The following is an 8,151-nucleotide window of genomic DNA, read 5'->3' on the forward strand; positions in this document are numbered from 1 at the left end:
TGGGAGAAAGTGGACATGGAACTGGTGAGCAGAACAAGTTGTTGTTTGGCAGAACTTTCAGTCTAAAGAAGGCCATTCAAGTCCAGCTACATGTTCAATCTGTTCAATGCTGATTGGTCTGGTGGTGGCGAGGACCCTAAGCTATACACAACATGGCCGCTGTTACAACATCTGGTCTGAAACATCTGAAAGATTACGAGTTTTGCACGAAGGAATCTCCAGACAGCAGCCAGAATGCAGCAACTTCAGGTACAGCAAAACGGAGCTAAAAGCTGGTGTTAACCAGACAGTGCTTCTCCCGGGGGGTCAGCTGTTCTCTCAGAGTCTCCCTACAGCGGGAGCAGAGCGTCTCTCTGAAATGTAGCAGAGTAGAAGTAGAAAGTGGCATGAAAATAAAACACTCAAGTAAGTACCTCAACATTTGGACTCAAGTACAGTACTGGAGTAAATGTATTTTTTTTTTACATTTCAACTGTGCTTTCATATTTTATGGAGGCTTTAAATTTATGTTTGTAGGTTTGAAACCCAAATATGTCCTGTCAAACTCTGAAATTAATTAAAGATTAGAGCCTTCATTTAGCCTGTAACACCCACCAACCCGTTCTCATTCCGAACTCGTAAAATAAGTACGTTTGGGCAGTGTCCTTCAACGTCCAATGCGACGACAAAGGCACCCTTCGGCGTATTTGTGTAACGTACAAGGGAGAGACGCAGTTGAATGACATTTAGCTAGTGGTACATAAGGGGAAATTGCTGCGTAAGGAGATTGGTTGGGGTGGTGGATGGGTAAAACACCGGACTTTCACTCAGGAGACTCGGGTTCGCGCCCAGCGTGTGGCGTTGTGTTTCCCGGCTTTTGAGGCGTCCTTTACCGGTTGTTTTTCCCCAACCTCCGCGTTTTGTTTCCCCGTCTCCGGCGTGTGTTTCCCGGCTTTTGAGGCGTCCTTTACCGGTTGTTTTTCTCCTAAACTCAACCTCCGCGATTCCGTTTTTGTGGCGCTTCACCCGCGGACGTTTCCCGGCTTTTGAGGCGTCCTTTCCCGGTTGTTTTTCTCCTAAACTCAACCTCCGCGATTCCGTTATTGTCGCGCTTCACCCGCGGCCGTTTCCCGTGTTTTGAGGCGTCCTCCCCCGCTTGCTGGAGTCGCTTTAAGGGACGGCAATAGTGGCGACCAAGCACGTTTACATGATACGCTAAAGGAGACCTTTAACGTCAATAAGAACGAGAAAGGCTCCTGACCGAACGTCCTTATTTTACGAGTTGGGTGTGAGAATGTGTTGCAACCACCACACAGAGAGTAAAAATATACAGCCAGTCATGTAAAATCAATTCATAAATCACCCCGTTACATTTGGTTGCAGATAAACTTTGTGAGCCGTCGACCAATAACAACCCGTCCCAAAAGAGCTGACATTTGATTGGTTAAAGAGCCAGAGAGTCCAACATGGAGGAAGCTATCGTAGCCTATTAGCTGTGTGTTATCATCCAGTTTTATTGAAGACCCTCTGCCACAGTAGGAAGTGGTTTGTTTATTTCTTTTCTTTGTATATGCAGACAGATATTTACTCTGTCTGTCTGTCTGTCTGTCGTGTTTATTTCATGTATGATTTTTTTGATGAGTTAATTGTGCCCAGTCATTCATCAATAAAGTGCTTAACCAAAGGGATGTGTGCCTTTCTTTCTACAAATGTTATACCTATGTTGTGTAAACCTGGTATAAGTATAGTATTTCTTGTTTAACCCACATACTGTAATCCACACTGTTTACATCTGATCAGATAAACACAATTCTTAGAGTGGACATTAACATTTCTCTGTGTTAAATAAACATTATGGTTGTCTTGGTTACCCACCCAATATTGTTGCTTAAAAAATTCCCCGTGCTGGGCGCCTGGGTAGCTCAACTTGTAGAGCAGGTGCCCACACATAGAGGTTTACCCCTCTACACAGCGGCCGCAGGTTCAACTCTGCCCTGCGCCCTTTGCTGCATGTCATTCCCAAACTCTCTCCCCCCCTTTCATGTCTTCAGCTGTCCTATACAAATAAAGGCCTAAAATGCCCCAAAATATAATTCCCCGTGCCAAACAGGTCTAGGGTCAGAAATTGGTTTCAATTTAGCTTTCACTAAAACATCCTGCACATTGTTTTTTTTCTGAATGCAGCAATAATTCTAAAATCCTTCAGCAGCTGAGCCTGGTCAACAAAATGGTTGAAATGATTTTAATCACTTTATCCAGCTGTACTGTTGATGGAGAATACGTGGTGATGACTGGTAATAGGGGACTGACATTAAGAGGTTTAGTCTGCTGGAAGGTCCTGAGTACTCTGTGTAGTAAAGTCCTGGTGTACCCCCTAGTGGAGAGAACAGCAAACAGCACTTTGGTGGTTTCTCTGAAATCCTGCTGTCTAGTGCAGATTCTGTGGAAACAAAGTAACTGTGATTTAAATAAACCTGCAAAAGTATGCTTTGGGTGAAAACTGGATTTATATAGTAGAGCGTGAGTGTCTCCTTGAAAAAACCCTTAATGTCCAGTCTACCATTATCCTTAAAGTCAGGGCCCTTAAATGTGGTCATATCTAAAAAATCCACAGAGGTCAGGCTGAAATCAGCTTTGAGCTTGATAGATGGATTGTTTATTTAAAGTGATCAAAAATAAATCAAAATCCTCTCTCGAGTCGGCCAGATCCCCCAAATATCATCTAAAAATCTATAGTAGTGGAGAGAATTTTTGGGCAGGCGGCCAGGGCCGTATATTCCCATTCAGCCATGTAAATATTAACATAAGCAGGTGCAAATTTATTGCCCATAGCTGCCCCTTTAATTTGTAGAAAAAAAAATTATTGTTAAATTCAAAGTCATTCCTGGTCAGATCAATTTCTAATCAATGTAAAATTTCATTGTCTGGTCTTTTAATATCTGGGTATTTAAAAAATATTTTTTTGATGGTATTCAAACCTTCTCTGATGTCTATATTCGTGTATAGAGACTCCACATCCGTTGTTAACCAGATTGAGTTGACAGGAATGACAATATTTTAAACTTTGTTCACAAAATCATACGTGTCTTTGGTATAACTGACGTGTTTCGTCGATTGACGATTCAGATAAAATTCAATAAACTCAGCCGTAAGGTAAGTCTCACTGCTGCAGTCAGAAACTATGGCTCTACCAGGTGGTATTTCTCCTGGCTTACTCCAAGCCGTGCTGGCTCTGTGAATTTTAGGTAGCATATAGAATAGCCTCGGTCTGGGTTCAGTGTTACCCTGTAAATATGTTTTTATTATTAATAAAGAAATGTATCATATAATGATTGGATGAGCTTGTCGACCAGTGGCACAGTATCTTTACTTGTTTTAGTAACAAGTGATGTCCCCAACTATTATTTTATTATTTTTACTATTATAAGGAATCATGCTTAAGTGTAATTTTTGCCATTAAACTCCCAGTTCACCATGAATATATTAACGTAGGCCGGAGCAAATTTCTTTCCCATGGCCGTCACTTTAATTTGTAGGTAAAATTGATTATCAAACTCAAAATCATTCCTAGTCAGATTAATTTCCAATAATTGTAATAATTCTTTACCTGGCCTTTTAATATCTGGGTATTTTAGAAATGTATTTTAAATAGTTTGTAAACCCTTACGGATGTCAATATTGGGATAAAGTTTATCGATAAATAGGGAGGGATTAGTTAAGTTATCATTAAGAGGGATGGCAGTCTGTTTAATTTTATCTACAAAATCATACGTGTATTTTATATAGCTGGTATGTAATTTCGAAAGAGGAATCAGATAATAATCAATAAATTCGGCTTTATGATAAGTTTCACCACTGCAGTCTGAAACGATTGGCCTGCCGGGTAGAATCTTATGTGGTTTACTCCAAAATGAGTTCATGAGGTTTGGGATTGGGTTAGGGTTAGGGGTCATGGAATGAGAAAGTTATCTTGATAGCTTCCCCCACTTCGTCTGACGACTGGGAGGTTGACATTGGAAGCCAAATGTAGAAGCATAGGCCGGCGCACGTCACTTAAGTTCTCCATTAGGGGTTATGGTTAGGTTGGGGAGGGTTTGGAGGGTTAGGTTGGGGAGGGTTTCGGAGGGTTAGGTTGGGGAGGGTTCGGGGGTTGGGTAGGGTTGGGGAGGGTTTGAGAGTTAGGTTGGGGAGGGTTTGGAGGGTTAGGTTGGGGAGGGTCTGGGGGTTAGGTTGGGGAGGGTCTGGAGGGTTAGGTTGGGGAGGGTCGGGGGTTAGGGTTAGGTTGGGGAGGGTTCGAGAGTTAGGTTGGGGAGGGTTCGGAGAGTTAGGTTGGGGAGGGTTTGGAGGGTTAGGTTGGGGAGGGTTCGGAGGGTTAGGTTGGGGAGGGTTCGGGGGTTAGGGTTAGGTTGGGGAGGGTTCGGAGAGTTAGGTTGGGGAGGGTTCGGAGAGTTAGGTTGGGAGGGTTTCGAGGGTTAGGTTGGGGAGGGTTCGGGGGGTTAGGTTGGGGAGGGTTAGGTTGGGGAGGGTTCAGGGGGTTAGGTTGGGGAGGGTTTGGAGGGTTAGGTTGGGTAGTGTTCGGGGGTTCCAGAGCCCAGCAGCAGTGCAGCTGAACGCCTTAGCACCCATTGAGCAGGAGGAGGTCAGAGATGTAGATTGGGGCTAGGTTGTGAAGGGCTTTATACATGAGGAGGAGATTTTTCTAATTAAGCTGATTGAACACGGAGCCAGTGGAGCTGTATGAGAAAGGGGAGGATGTGGTCAGAAGATTTTGTGCGGGTAATGATCTGGGCAGCAGAGTTTCGAATGATTTGAAGCCTGGTAAGGAGTTTGGTAGGAAGGCCAGAGACAACAGCATTACAGTCAATATGGGATGAAACAAAGGAGTGGACCAAGATTTCAGGGATGGGTACGGTGGCCGACAGGGGCAAACGCCCTGCAACTTCAGAAAACACATGCAAATAGACAAAACACAAGCAAATTAAGAAAACAACTACATTAATTTGACAACACATGTGCAGCATTCAGCAAACGCGCTGCATATACACACAACACAACCAAATACACACAACACAACCAAATACATAAACACACTGCATATACACACAACACAACCAAATACATAAACACACTGCATATACACACAACACAACCAAATACATAAACACACTGCATATACACACAACACAACCAGATACATAAACACACTGCATATACACACAACACAACCAAATACATAAACACACTGCATATACACACAACACAACCAAATACATAAACACACTGCATATACACACAACACAACCAAATACAGAAATGCGCTGCAATTAAAAAACGATGCAAAAAGAAAAACAACTTCATTAATTTGACAACACATGCGCAGCATTCAGCAAACGCGATGCAAATACACACAACACAACCAAATACACACAACACAACCAAATACAGAAACACACTGCAAATACACACAACACAACCAAATACAGAAACACACTGCATATACACTCAACACAACCAAATATAGAAACACACTGCATATACACTCAACACAACCAAATACAGAAACACACTGCATATACACTCAACACAACCAAATATAGAAACACACTGCATATACACTCAACACAACCAAATACAGAAACACACTGCATATACACACAACACAACCAAATATAGAAACACACTGCATATACACACAACACAACCAAATACAGAAACACACTGCATATACACACAACACAACCAAATATAGAAACACACTGCATATACACACAACACAACCAAATACAGAAACACACTGCATATACAATAACACAAATACAACAAATATAGAAACACACTGTAAATACACACAACACAATAAATACACACAACACAACCAAATACAGAAACACACTGCATATAATAATAACACAACCAAATACAGAAACACACTGCATATACACACACAACACAACCAAATATAGAAACACTAAAAACCATATATACAAAAACCAACATAAGAAACACACTGCATATACACTCAACACAACCAAATACAGAAACACACTGCATATACACTCAACACAACCAACATAGAAACACACTGCATATACACCTCAACACAACACAAATACAGAAACACACTGCATATACACCAACACAACCAAATATAGAAACACACTGCATATACACACAACACAACCAAATACAGAAACACACTGCATATACACACACAACACAACCAAATATAGAAACACACTGCAAATACACACAACACAACCAAATACAGAAACACACTGCATATACACACAACACAACCAAATATAGAAACACACTGCATATACACTCAACACAACCAAATACAGAAACACACTGCAAATACACACAACACAACCAAATACACACAACACAACCAAATACACACAACACAACCAAATACAGAAACACACTGCATATACACACAACACAACCAAATATAGAAACACACTGCATATACACTCAACACAACCAAATACAGAAACACACTGCATATACACTCAACACAACCAAATATAGAAACACACTGCATATACACTCAACACAACCAAATACAGAAACACACTGCATATACACACACAACACAACCAAATATAGAAACACACTGCATATACACACAACACAACCAAATACAGAAACACACTGCATAATACACACAACACAACCAAATATAGAAACCACACTGCAAAACACACAACACAACCAAATATAGAAACACACCTGCATATACACACAACACAACCAAAACATAAACACCACTGCATATACACACACAACAACCAAATACAGAAACACACTGCATAACACACAACACAAACCAACATAGAAACACACTGCATATACACAAAACACAACCAAAACATAAACACACTGCAGTACACACAACACAACCAAATATAGAAAACACTGCGTATACACACAACACAACCAAAATAGAAACACACGCATATACACAATACAACCAACACAGAAACACCTGCATATACACACAACAATAACACCAAAATACAGAAACACCTGCATATACACACAACACAACCAAATACATAAACACACTGCATACACACAACACAACCAAATATAGAAACACACTGCATATACACACAACACAACCAAATACAGAAACACACTGCATATACACACAACACAACCAAATACAGAAACACACTGCATATAAACCACAACACAACCAAATATATAAACACACTGCATACATACACAACACAACCAAATACATAATACACTGCAGATACACCACAACACAACCAATACACACTGCAATACACAACAACACAATACATAGAACACACTGCATATAACACAACACAACAAATATAGAAACACCTGCATAACATACATACAACACAACCAAAATAGAAACACACTGCATATAACACCAACAACAATAAACCAACACATAAACACACCAACACAACCAAATACATAAACACACTGCATATACAACAACAACACAACCAAAATAGAAACACACTGCATATAACACAACACAACCAAATATAGAAACACACTGCATATACATACACAACACAACCAAAATAGAAACACACTGCATATACACACAACACAACCAAAATAGAAACACACTGCATATACTACACAAACACAAACCAAATACACAAACACACGGCATAAACACAACACAACCAAATATAAAACACACTGCATATACAACACAACACAACCAAATATAAAACACACTGCATATACACAACACAACAAACAGAAACACACTGCATATACACAACACAACAACACATAAACACACAATAATAATAACAACACAAACCAAAATAAACACACGTATACACAATAAAACATCAAACCACAAACAGCAATAAGGCAACCGAACAAACAATCCTTTAATAGAGTCGGGTATGGCTGCATAGTAAAAAGAGAACTCCTGTCTCATGCCCTTATTAATAACATAATATAATATATTAGTAATATACAGTCTATGCTCTCGTCTCAGCCAGGAGCCTGGTGCCGTGCTCGAGCTTCGACTTTTCAAAATAAAAGCTCGCGTCTGGTCGGCTCGTCTTCCTTTGGTGTTTTGGATGTTTTTGAACTAAACAGTACGGCAATCATGCTAATGAATATAATAACCTTTCAGCAGATGTCTTACTTACAACTCAATGG

This window comes from Perca fluviatilis, chromosome 17 (genome assembly GCF_010015445.1).
Source record: "Perca fluviatilis chromosome 17, GENO_Pfluv_1.0, whole genome shotgun sequence".
NCBI classification, from domain to species: domain Eukaryota; kingdom Metazoa; phylum Chordata; class Actinopteri; order Perciformes; family Percidae; genus Perca; species Perca fluviatilis.